Source organism: Chiloscyllium plagiosum, unplaced genomic scaffold (assembly GCF_037043375.1).
Source record: "Chiloscyllium plagiosum isolate Xiang-an unplaced genomic scaffold, Cpla_swu_hap1 HiC_scaffold_31, whole genome shotgun sequence".
NCBI classification, from domain to species: Eukaryota; Metazoa; Chordata; class Chondrichthyes; order Orectolobiformes; family Hemiscylliidae; genus Chiloscyllium; species Chiloscyllium plagiosum.
The window spans coordinates 64,006,204-64,018,997 of NW_028270169.1; the positions used below are offsets into that span (position 1 = coordinate 64,006,204).

Consider the following 12,794-nt stretch of genomic DNA (forward strand, 5'->3'; position numbering starts at 1 on the left):
AACCCTGGGAAAAAGACTGAGTGCATTCACCCTATCCATGCCTTTCATGATCTTATACACTTCTATAAGGTCACCCCACAGTCTCCTATGCTCTAAAGAAAAAAGTCCTAGCTTGTCCAACCTCTCCCGAGAACTCAGACCCTTGAGTCCTGGCAACGTCCTTGTAAATTTGTTCTGCACTCTTTGCAGTTTAATAACATCCTTCCTATAGCAAGGTGACCAAAACTGAATACAATACTCCAGGTACAGCTTCACCAACATCCTGTACAACTGCAACATAACTCCCCAACTTCTATACTCAATGCCCTGACTGATTAAGGCCAGTGTGCCAAAAGCCTTCTTCACTGCCCTGTCTACCTGGGACTCCACTTTCAGAGAACCGTGCACCTGAACTCCAAGGTCCCTCTGTTCCACTACAATCTCTAAGGTCCAACCATGATACTCTTGCCTTAATTTGACTTTCCAAAACAGAAGATCTTTATCTGTATTAAACTCCATTTGCCATTTCTTGGCCCACTTCCCCAGCTAATCAAGATCCTGCTGCAATTTCTGATAACCTTCTTCACTGTCCATGATTCCACCTATTTTAGTGTCATCTGCACACTTATTAATCATGCCTTCTACAGTCTCATCCAAATCATTGATATAGATAACAAACAGCAATGAAGCCAGCACCGACCCCTGAGATACACCACTAGTCACAGGCCTCCGGTCCGACAAGCATCCTTCCACTATTACCCTCTGCTTCCCACCATCAAGCCAATTGTGTATCCAATTTCACAGCTCCCTCTGGATTCCATGCGATCTAACCTTCCAGAGCAGCCTACAATGTGGAACCTTATCAAAGGCCTTTCAAAGTATTTGTAGAGGTATTTAAAATCATGAAGTCTTTATAGAATAAACAAGGTGAAACTTTTTTACTTGCAGAGATTTTACATAATAATTGTGGTTTGGAATGCACTATCTGAAAAGGTGCTGAAAACAGATTCAATAGCAACTTTAAAAAGGGGAACTGGCTAAGTTATAAAATGGATAAAAATTGCAGAGCTATACAGAAACAACAGGTAAGTGGGACTAATGGTACAACTAAGAATCAGTGCCTCAGAAATAATGGACAGAAAAGCCTTCTGTGCTGTAAGGTGACATGATTTACAAATGGGTTTCCTCTCAGAAAGATGTTTTCAGAGCAGCTTTGGAAAGAAAGAAGAAGCGTATTAAGTACACCTGTGAAATGTTGAATGTTTAGCTGAATTGACAAAGGGGTCCAAAGTTATGTAATTATACTACAATGTTGCATATTTAGATGACACATAAAATGTTACCGCACAAGTTAAGAGTTATGGTGCAGGAGTAATATGTTAGTGTAGATATTTAGTTAACTTGAAACAAAGAATTGGGATAAATAACTGTCATTTTCAATTTAAAAAGTGAGGTAACAGGGATTAGTGCTAGGACCTCGAATGTCCTCGACAATCTATATTAATGACTTGGAAGAAGGGACCAAATATACTGCAACCAAACTTGCTGACTAAATAGAAATAGCCAGGAAAACAAGTTGTGAGAAGGTTATGATGGCCCTGTAAAGGTCAGTTACTTTTAAAAGGAAGAAAATAAATATTAAAAAGAGCAAGTTTTATCTGATCCCAACAGTAAGAAAGCTGTTGTACAAGATTTCACTTTTTACTGTAACATGGGGTTATTTGTGGCATTTCTTGAGAAGTTACCCAATCCCTGGATGGCCTGGCCAGTAGAATCGTACTGTTATCTGAACCACAGATTCTCTGAAATCTCACATGAACTGCAACTGCTGCTCTTGTGTGTCTGCTATGCTTGTGTTTCTAGATGAATTAGTCAAGGATTTGGAAGGTGTTAAGGAAATGGTGAATTTCTGCAGTGCATCCTGTAGATGGTACACACATCTTTTACTGAGCTTCAGTCGTGGAGGGAGTGGATAATTGTGGATGTGCCAATCAAGTGCTTTGTTCTGGATGGCGTCAAACGTCTTGAATGTTGTTAGAGCCGCACCATCCTGGCAAATGCAGAGTATTCCATCACACTCCTGACCTGTGCCTTGTAGATGGTGGACACATTTTAGGGAGTCAGGAGGTGAGTTGCTTGCTACAGGATTCCTAGCCTTTGACTTGCTTTTTTTAATTTAGATTAGATTACTTACAGTGTGGAAGCAGGCCTTTCTGCCCGACAAGTCCACAACGACCCTCCGAAGAGCAACCCACCCAGACCCATTCCCCTACATTTACCTTCACCTAACACTACGGGCAATTTAGCTTGGGCAATTTAGCTTGGCCAATTCACCTGACCTGCACATTTTTGGAATGTGGGAGGAAACCTGAGCACCCGGAGGAAACCCACGCAGACACGATGAGAATGTGCAAAGTCCAAACAGACAGTTGCCTGAGGCAGGAATTGAATCCGGGTCTTTGGCGTTGTGTGGCAACAGTGCTAACCACTGTGCCACCATGCCGCCCAGTCACAACAGTCACAATATCAATAGTTCAGTTCAGTTTCTGGTTAATTGTAATCCCCAGGGTGTTAATCCCCAGTGTGGGTTTCAGCAGTGGAAATGCCATTTAAGGTCAAGGGGCAATGGCTAGATTCTCATTGGAGATTACCATTACTTGGTTCTTGGGTTGTGTGCATATTACTTGCCACTTGTCAACCCAAATCTGCATATTGTTCAGGTCTTGTTGCACGTGAACATGGACTGCTTCAGTATCTGAGGAGTCCCGAATGGTGGTGAACATTGTACAATCATCAGTGAACATCCCCACTTTGACCTTGTAATAGAGGAAAGGTCTTTGATGAAGCAGCTGAAGACGGACATAGGACACTATCCTGAAGAACTCCTGGTGCTGAGATGACAGATGTCCCACAACCATCTTCCTTTGTGTCAGCTATGACTCTATCCAGTGGTGAATTTGCCCCCTTACACCCATTGATCCCAGTTTACTAAGGCCCCTTGATGCCATACTTGTTCAAATGTGGCCTTGATATCAGAGGCTGTCACTCTGACCTCATTTCTGGAATTCAGCCCTTTGTCCATGTTTGAACCAAGAGTGGAATGAAGTTAGGAGCTGAATGGCCTTGGGGGAACCCAAACTGGGCATCATTGAGCAGGTTATTGCTGAGTAGGTGCTGCTTTATAGCAATGTTGATGACACCTCCATAACTTTACTGATGATCAAGAGTAGACTGATGGGGCGATAATGAAAGGCCAAGATGGATCACTTACTCTGCACTTCTGGCTCAAATATTTGTATATGCTTCTGCTTTATCTTTTGTACTGAAATGTTGGGCTCTTCCATCTTTGAGAATTTGGATATTTATGGAGCCTCCTCCTCCAGTGAGTTGTTTAATTGCCCAACATCATTCATGACTTGTCTAGCAGGGCTACAGAGGTTACATCTGATCCATTGTTTGTGAAATTGTTTCACAATTGTTTCACAGTTCTGTCCATCACTTGCTGTTTTGTTGTTTGGCATACCAGTTTGTTACTTTACCAAGGTGACACCTGATGTTTAGGTCTGCCCAGTGCTGCTCCTGGCATCACCCTCTGCACTCTCCATTGAACCAAGATTGATTTCCTGGCTTTTTGGGAAATGGCTGAGTGGGGCATATACTGAGCCATTAGGTTACAGATTGTGCTGGAGGACAATACTGCAGCTGTTGGTGGCTCCTAATGCTCATGGATGCCCAGTCTTGAGTTGCTAACTCTATTTGAAGTCTGTCACATTTCCTAGTGTGAAGATGGGACTTTGCTAGGACTGCTTATTACCATACAAAGGACTGTGGGGTGGTAATTTTTTACAGATATTGCCATGGACAGATGCATCAGCAGTTGGCAGATTGGTAAGAATAAGGTCAAGGTTTCCATTTGTTTGTTCCTGCACCATCTACCACAGACCTAGTCTAGCAGCTATGCCCTTAGACCCGACCAGCTTGATCAATAGTGCTGCTGCCACGCCATTCTTGGTGGTAGACATTGAAATTCCCGACCCAGAGTATATTCTCTTCCTCTCTTGTCACCTTAGAGCTCCTTCCAAGTGTTGTTAACATAGAGAAGCACAGAGTCATCAGCCAAGGGAGGTCTGTGTGTGACAATGAGCAGGAGGTTTCCTTGCTCATGTTTGATCTCACACCTTGAGATGGGTTTCGAGTCAATGGTGAGGACTCACGGGGCAATGTGTTCCCAACTATATACATCTGTGCCATCACCTCAGCAATGCTGATGACAGTGTCTGCAACATTGTCCATAACGTATGATACTTTGAGTAGGACTATGTCAGGTTGTTGCTTGACTAGTCCATGAGACAGCTCTCCCAATATTAATCCAGATATTAATAAGGAAGATCTTTCAGGGTGGACAAGGTTATGTTTGCCGTCAGCTTTTCCAATGCCTCAGTCGATGACAGGTGGCCCATCTGATTTCATTCCACTTTTGATACAACTGAGTGGCTGATTGGGCCGTTATTATGAGTAATGTGAATCACATGTAGGCCAGACCAGGTAAGGAAGGCAGATTTCCTTCCCTAAAAGACATTCGTGAATCAAAATTAGTGAAGGGGCAGCACGGTGGCTCAGTGGTTAGCACCGCTGCCTCAAAGCACCAGGGACCCAGGTTTGATTCCAGTCTTGGGCAACTGTCTGTGTGGAGTTTGCACATTCTCCCTGTGTCTACATGAGTTTCCTCCGGGTGCTCCAGTTTCCTCCCACAGTCCAAAGATGCGTAGGTTAGGCTAAATTGCTCATAGTGTTTAGGGATCTGTAGGTTAATTGCATTAGTCAGGGGTAACTGTAGTGTAATGGGTTTGTGTGCAATAATCTTCGGAGGGTCAGTGTGGGCTTGTTGGGCCAAAGGGCATGCTTCCACACTGTATGGATTCTAAGATGATTTCTTACAACAATAATTTCTCAGTCATCAACAGAGTTTTCATTTCAGATTTTTACTGAATTCAAATTCCACTCGTTGCTGGATGTCTGGCTGACTAGACCAATGATGATACGACTACACCAACACCTTCCTCCATTTCTATATCATTGCACTTACATGAAGCATCACAAGAAGTGTCAACTTTTATTGACAACTGCCTAAAGCTCATCACCTGGCTCCTGAAGAGATAGAACATAGAACATAGAACAATACAGCATAGTACAGGCCCTTCGGCCCACGATGTTGTGCTGAACATTTGTCCTAGCTTAAGCACCCATCCATGTACCTATCCAATTGCCGCTTAAAGGTCACCAAAGATTCTGACTCTACCACTCCCACAGGCAGCGCATTCCATGCCCCCACCACTCTCTGGGTAAAGAACCCACCCTTGACATCTCCCCTATACCTTCCACCCTTCACCTTAAATTTATGTCCCCTTGTAACACTCTGTTGTACCCGGGGAAAACGTTTCTGACTGTCTACTCTATCTATTCCTCTGATCATCTTATTAACCTCTATCAAGTCACCCCTCATCCTTCGCCGTTCCAACGAGAAAAAGTCTAGCACTCTCAACCTATCCTCGTACGACCTATTCTCCATTCCAGGGAACATCCTGGTAAATCTCTCTGCACCCTCTCCAAAGCTTCCACATCTTTCCTAAAGTGAGGCGACCAGAACTGCACACAGTACTCCAAATGTGGCCTAACCAAAGTCCTGTACAGTTGCAACATCACTTCACGACTCTTGAATTCAATCCCTCTGCTAATGAACGCTAATACACCATAGACCTTCTTACAAGCTCTATCCACCTGAGTGGCAACTTTCAAAGATCTATGAACATAGACCCCAAGATCCCTCTGTTCCTCCACCTCACTAAGAACCCTACCGTTAACCCTGTATTCCGCATTCTTATTTGTCTTTCCAAAATGGACAACCTCACACTTGGCAGGGTTGAACTCCATCTGCCACTCCTCAGCCCAGCTCTGCATCATATCCAAGTCCCTTTGCAGCCGACAACAGCCCTCCTCACTATCCACAACTCCACCAATCTTCCTATCATCTGCAAATTTACTGACCCACCCATCGACTCCCTCATCCAAGTCATTAATAAAAATTACAAACAGCAGAGGACCCAGAACTGATCCCTGCAGAACTCCACTTGTAACTGGGCTCCAGGCTGAATATTTACCATCTACCACCACTCTCTGACTTCGACCGGTTAGCCAGTTTTGTATCCAATTGCCCAAATTTCCCTCTATCCCATGCCTCCTGACTTTCCGCATAAGCCTACCATGGGGAACCTTATCAAATGCCTTATTAAAATCCATGTATACTACACCCACTGCTCTACCCTCATCCACATGCTTGGTCACCTCCTCAAAGAATTCAATAAGACTTGTAAGGCAAGACCTACTCTTCACAAATCCGTGCTGGCTGTCCCTAATCAAGCAGTGCCTTTCCAGATACTCATAAATCCTATCCCTCAGTACCCTTTCCATTACTTTGCCTACCACCGAAGTAAGACTAACTAGCCTGTAATTCCCGGGGTTATCCCTATTCCCTTTTTTGAACAGGGGCACAACATTCGCCACTCTCCAGTCCCCTGGTACCACCCCCGTTGACAGTGAAGACGAAAAGATCATTGCCAACGGTACTGCAATTTCCTCTCTTGCTTCCCACATAATCCTAGGATATATCCCGTCAGGCCCGGGGGACTTGTCTATCCTCAAGTTGTTCAAAATGTCCAACACATCTTCCTTCCTAACAAGTGATTACAGATTACAGATTATACAGATTACAGATTACAGATTATAGATTACAGATTACAGATTACTTTACAGATTACTTTACAGTGTGGAAACAGGCCCTTCGGCCCAACAAGTCCACACCGACACGCCGAAGCGTAACCTACCCATACCTCTACATTTACCCCTTACCTAACACTAAGGGCAATTTAGCATGGCAGATTCACCTGACCTGCACATCTTTGGACTGTGGGAGGAAACCGGAGCACCCGGAGGAAACCCACGCAGACACGGGGAGAACGTGCAAACTCCACACAGTCAGTCGCCTGAGGCGGGAATTGAACCCGGATCTCTGGCGCTGCGAAGCAGCAGTGCTAACCACTGTGCCACCGTGCCGCCCACAAGTATCACCTCTAGCTTACCAGTCCGTTTCACACTCTCCTCTTCAACAATACGGTCCCTTTCGTTCGTAAATACTGAAGTAAAGTACTCATTCAAGACCTCTCCTATCTCTTCCGACTCAATACACAGTCTCCCACTGCTGTCCTTGATCGGACCTACCCTCGTTCTCGTCATTCCCATGTTTCTCACATACGCATAAAATGCCTTTGGTTTATCCTTGATCCTATCCGCCAAAGATTTTTCATGCCCTCTCTTAGCTCACCTAATCCCTTTCTTCAGGTCCCTTCTGGCTATCCTGTATCCCTCCACTGCTCTGTCTGAACCCTGTTTTCTCAACCTTATGTAAGCCTCCTTCTTCCTCTTTACAAGACATTCAACATCCCTCGTCAACCAAGGTTCCCTCACACGACCATTTCTTTCCTGCCTGACAGGTACATATGTATCAAGGACACATCGTATCTGTTCCTTGAAAAAGTTCCACATTTCCATGACATCCTTCCCTGACAGCCTATGCTCCCAACTTATGCTCCTCAGATCCTGTCTTACAGCATCGTATTTACCCTTCCCCCAATTGTAAAACCTACCCTGTTGCACGCACCTATCTCTCTCCATAACCAAGGTGAAAGTCACAGAATTGTGGTCACCATCACCAAAATGATCACCCACTTGTCCATCACTTGTCCCGGTTCATTACCGAGTACCAAATCCAATATGGCCTCCCCTCTGGTCGGAGGCCATATTCTCATCAGAATCTCATTTTATCATACTTTTTTCAGCTTCAGCCTCAGATCATGTTGTCAAGCACAAGGTGCTTACCTTTGGATCTGCTGCTGTGCTTCAATTATTTTATCATTTACTGAATTCATTCATCCCCTAACCACCACTCCCCAATACAAGGAAAGACAGTGTAATCTAGGATTTGTCCAGGAAATTCTTCCTGCAAACTTTCAGTCTTTTCAACCCTAGTGGGCCTTCCTGGAATCAGTGGAAATAGCAATACTTCCTCAAAGCCAGTTCTCAGAGGCTCAGAACCTCTGACACTCCTGTAATGTCAGCTAGGAGACAGTGAGGACTGCAGATACTGGAGATCAGAGTCGAGAGTGTGTTGCTGGAAAAGCACAGCAGGTCAGGCAGCATCCACGGAGCTGGAGAATCAATGTTTTGGGTTTAAGCCCTTCCTGGTGCTGCCTGACCTGCTGTGCTTTTCCAGTAACATACTCTCGACTCCTGTAAGGTCAGCCAGGGCTCCCCGATTGGACCATCTGGCTGACCTCATTACAATTAGTACATACCTTCCCTTCAAAGTCTGGGAAGGTAGGCCTCTTCTTTTTCCTGCAGCCTCACATGGGGCGTTTACACACTGCGCCCAGTTCCACTGACCCAGCCTCAGATACAGGCAGCGTATGGCCTGCTTACACTGACCCAGCCTCAGATACAGGCAGCGTATGGCCTGCCTCCTGCGCCCAGAGTATCTTGGGAGAAATTCATCCTTTTCTTTAAACAGTAAAGACATCGAAGCTGCGATATCCACAATGTCCATCTCAGATTCTGAGATTTTCTTGATGCTAGACAGAGGGGGAGAACCCACACATTCCCACAGCCTTTCTGCTGTTTTGAGGTGCCAGGTATGGTTTGTTCCTGCTCTTCTTGCGAGTTTGCAGCTTTCATGTACTTGTTCAGGACTGCCTCACCTATCCAAACTTAGTATGTCTCAGGACTCGACCTTGTGTCAACTGTGCTCTTATCATTGCAGGGCTATTTCCACCGTTTTGGCACCAAATTTCATCTCCTGAAGTAAACTGTCTCTCTTGCTTAGAGGAGACCTGTGTCTGGCACTGGTGTTCCTGATGCTGTTTTACTCTCTACCCCCCCAGGTCTGGGAAGATCACATTTAACCTGGTGCAAAGTCTTCTTCCAATTAGCAACTCTGCTGCAACTATCCCTACAGTTGTATGAGGGGTAGTCTGATAATCAAATAGGAACCATGACAGTTTGATATAGAGTGAAGCTGTAGGCTGCTTCTCTAAGCCTGTCTTCAAAGTTTGGACTGCTCTTTCCACCAGACCATTGGACAATGGATGGTATGGAGCTGAATGCCATTCACATTCTAGCCCTTTGTCTGAACAACATTTCCAGAAGCCCTCGTATTTCAAAAGATGCTCGCAGGTTTACTATCATCTTCCCCGTGTTTGGTAACTGAACTTTATGCATGTCCAACCACTTTGAGTTGGCATCTACAATGACTAAGAATGTTAAGCCCATGAAAGGGTCAGCATAGTCGACATGGAACCGACTCCATTTACTCAACATTCCCATGAATGTGGGGGATCTGCTGGGGATGGTTTTTGTCCTTGTTGGCAAACTGCGCACTGTTACAGGTCAATTATCCTGCAGGTTTTTATTTTAATGGAAAAGCTACAATGATTTTACTGCTTTCACGGTCAGGGCCCAGTATGAACACGAATATATCAGACTCAATTTGTCTTGTCATTGACTATACACAAGACTGAGTTAGAGAGATTTTTCAATTTAAAAATGACAAGGAATGGGAAGGAAAACAAACGTGAGGTCAAGATCAGATCAGCCATGAACCTACTGAATGTTTGAGTAGGATAAGGGGCTGGGGGGCCTGTTCCTTGCATTCTTATTGGGCACACGCTTGAACATTGAACATTTCAGCTGGTTATATAGATGGCTATCCTGCTGTACCTGACAGAATATCTTAGTGCAAGTCCATTGCATTGCAGAATTTAGAACGTACAATCAGGTAGTCTATTGGCTTGGCTGTCCTTACATATTCTGTCTAGTTTTGGTGTCTTAGTGTAGGAAAGACAACACAGTCAATATGGGATGACTAACAGAACTCAGAAGATTCTCTGAGCTGTGAAGCAAATGGCCTCAATATTACCATAGAGCTGTGCCTAAGAGTTTTGCTGTAAGGTGGGTATTGCTGGATAGTCTTCCATATTAATCTATATCATATTCAGCAAAAGATATTTTCTGTATATCTTGTCTTAAAACACATAAAGCGACCTGATCAAGTGTGTCCCAGAACTTTGTGGGAAGGTAGGGAAGAGATTGCTGGGCTCCTTGCTAAGATATTTACATCATCAATAGCCAAAGGTGAGATGCCAAAAGACTAGAGGTTGGCGAATGGTATGTCATTATGTAAGAAAGGTGATAAGGAATAGCCAGGGAACTATAGACTGTTGAGCCTGCGTCAGTGGTGGATAAGTTGTTGGAGAGAATTCTGAGGGACAGGATTAATATGTATTTGGAAAGGCAAGGATGATTAGGGAGAGTCAACATGGCTCTGTGGGTGGGAAATCATGTCTCACTAACATTTGAATTTTTTGAAGAAGTGACAAGTGAGATTGATGAAGGCAGACCAGTTGACGTTGTCTATGTGGACTAGCAAGGCATTCAACAAGGTTCCACATTTTAGACTGGTTAGCAAAATTAGATCACATGGAAACCAGGGGGAGCTAGCCAATTGGATACAAAATTGGCCTGAAGGTAGGAGACAGAGGATGGTGGTGGTGGAAGGTTGTTTCTCAGACTAAAGGCCTGAGAATGGTGTGCCACAAGGATCAGTGCTGGGTCCACTGCTTTTTGTCATTTATATAAATGATTTGGATGTGAAGGTAGGAGGTGTGGTTAGTAAGTTTGCAGATGACACCAAAATCTCAGACTACAAAGGGACCTTGATCAGATGGGTGGATGAAGTTTAATTTAGATGTGCTGCATTTTGGTAAGGCAACTCAGGGCAGGACGTATATAGTAACTGATTGGGTCCTGAGGAGAGTGTTGTCAAACAAAGGGTCCTAGGAGGTGCACAGTTCCTTGAAAGTGGAAGGTAGACAGTGTGGTGAAGAAGGTGTTTGGCATGCTTGCTTTCATTGGTCTGTGCATTGGGTATAGCAGTTGCAGCTGTACAGGTCATTGGTCAGGCCACTTTTAGAATACTGCGTTCAATTCTGGTCTCCCTGCTATAGGAAAGATGTTGTTCAACTTGAAAGGGTGCAGAAAAGATTTACATGGATGTTGCTAGGATTGGATTGATTGATTAATTGATTGATTTACTGTCACATGTACTGAAGTAGTGAAAAGCTTTGTTTACAAATAGTGCAGGCAAATCATAATAAGCAAGGACATACAGATCAGAGTCATAGAGATGTACAGCTTGGAAACAGACCCTTCAATCCAACCCGTCCATGCCGACCAGATATCCCAACCCAATCTAGACTTAGACTGAGGCATACAGATTATATTGCACAAGGCGTGTGCTAGGCAAGATCAACGTTAGCAAGATCAGTATTATTTAAGGCTAGGAAGTCCATCCATCATTCTATTAATGGCTGGGTAGAAGCTGTTCCTGAACCTGCTGGTGCATGTGTATTCAGGCTTCAGTATCTTCTGCCTGATGGAAGAGGTTGGAGGAAATCATTACCAGGGTGCAATTGGTCTTTGATGATGTTGGCAGCCTTTCCAGAGCAGCGAGCAGTGTAACTGGAGTCCATGGGTAGGAAGGTTGGCTTCTGTGATGGTCTGGGCTGTGGACATGGCCTTCTGTAGTTTCTTACGGTCATGGGCAGAGCAGTTGCCGTACCAGGCTATTATGCACTTAGACAGTATGGTGCATCTGAAGAAGTGGGTGAGACGCCTTACGGACATGCCAAATTTCCTGAGCAACGTGAGGAAGAAGAGGCATTGTTGTCCCTTCGTGACTGTCACATCTACATGGGGGAGTCTTGGACAGGTTGTTGGTTATTGCCATTCCTAGGAACTTGACGCTCTCCACCCTCTCAACCTCCGCTCCGTTGATGTAGATGGGGGGGTGTTCTCCTCCTTCCTTTCTGAAGTCAATGATCAGTTCTTTAGTTTTGCCGACATTGAGAGGGAGGTTGTTATCATTGCACCACACCACTAAGCCCTCTATCTCCCTTAAGTATTTCAACTCGTTGTTGTTTGATATCTATCCTGCTACAGTGGTGCCATCAGCGAATTTGTGGATGGTGCTCGTTCAGAATTTGGTAATACAGTCATTGGTGTACAGGGAGTATTGTGGGGATGAGGACACATCTTTGGGGGGCTCCAGTGTTGAGAGTTATCGTGGAAGATATGCAGCTACCTACCTTCATTGATTACAGTCAGTGGGTTTGAAAGCTGAGGATTCAGTTGCAGAGGACAGAGTCGAGACCAAGGTCATGGAGGTTTGAGATCAGTCTGGAGGGGTTAATGATGTTGAAGGTGGAGCTGTAGTCAATGAGCAGGAGAGTCTGATGTAGGTGTCCTTGTTGCCCAGATGTTCCAGGGATGAGTGCAGGGCTAGGGATATGGCATCCGCTGTGGACCTTTTATGTTGGTAGGCGGATTGTAGGGGGATCAAGGCAGTTTGGGAGACTAGAATTCATGTGGGCCATAACCAGCCTCTCGACACACTTTGTGAGTATTGAGGTCAGAGCCACATTAAGGCACACTGCATGTGCTTCCTTAGGTACTGGGATGGTGGTGGTCTTCTTGAAGTAGCTGGGAATGTGTTGCTGGAAAAGCGCAGCAGGTCAGGCAGCATCCAAGGAGCAGGAGAATCGACGTTTCGGGAAGGGCTCATGCCCGAAACATCGATTCTCCTGTTCCTTAGATGCTGCCTGACCTGCTGCGCTTTTCCAGCAACACATTTTCAGCTCTGATCTCCAGCA

The 12,794-nt window shown here is 44.9% G+C and overlaps 1 protein-coding gene across 1 annotated transcript in view; it reads right to left on the minus strand.

The window, feature by feature from the left end:
• Window positions 1-12,794, minus strand: part of mlxipl (MLX interacting protein like) — a 240,718-nt gene that overhangs the window by 17,060 nt on the left and 210,864 nt on the right. The window lies entirely within an intron of this gene.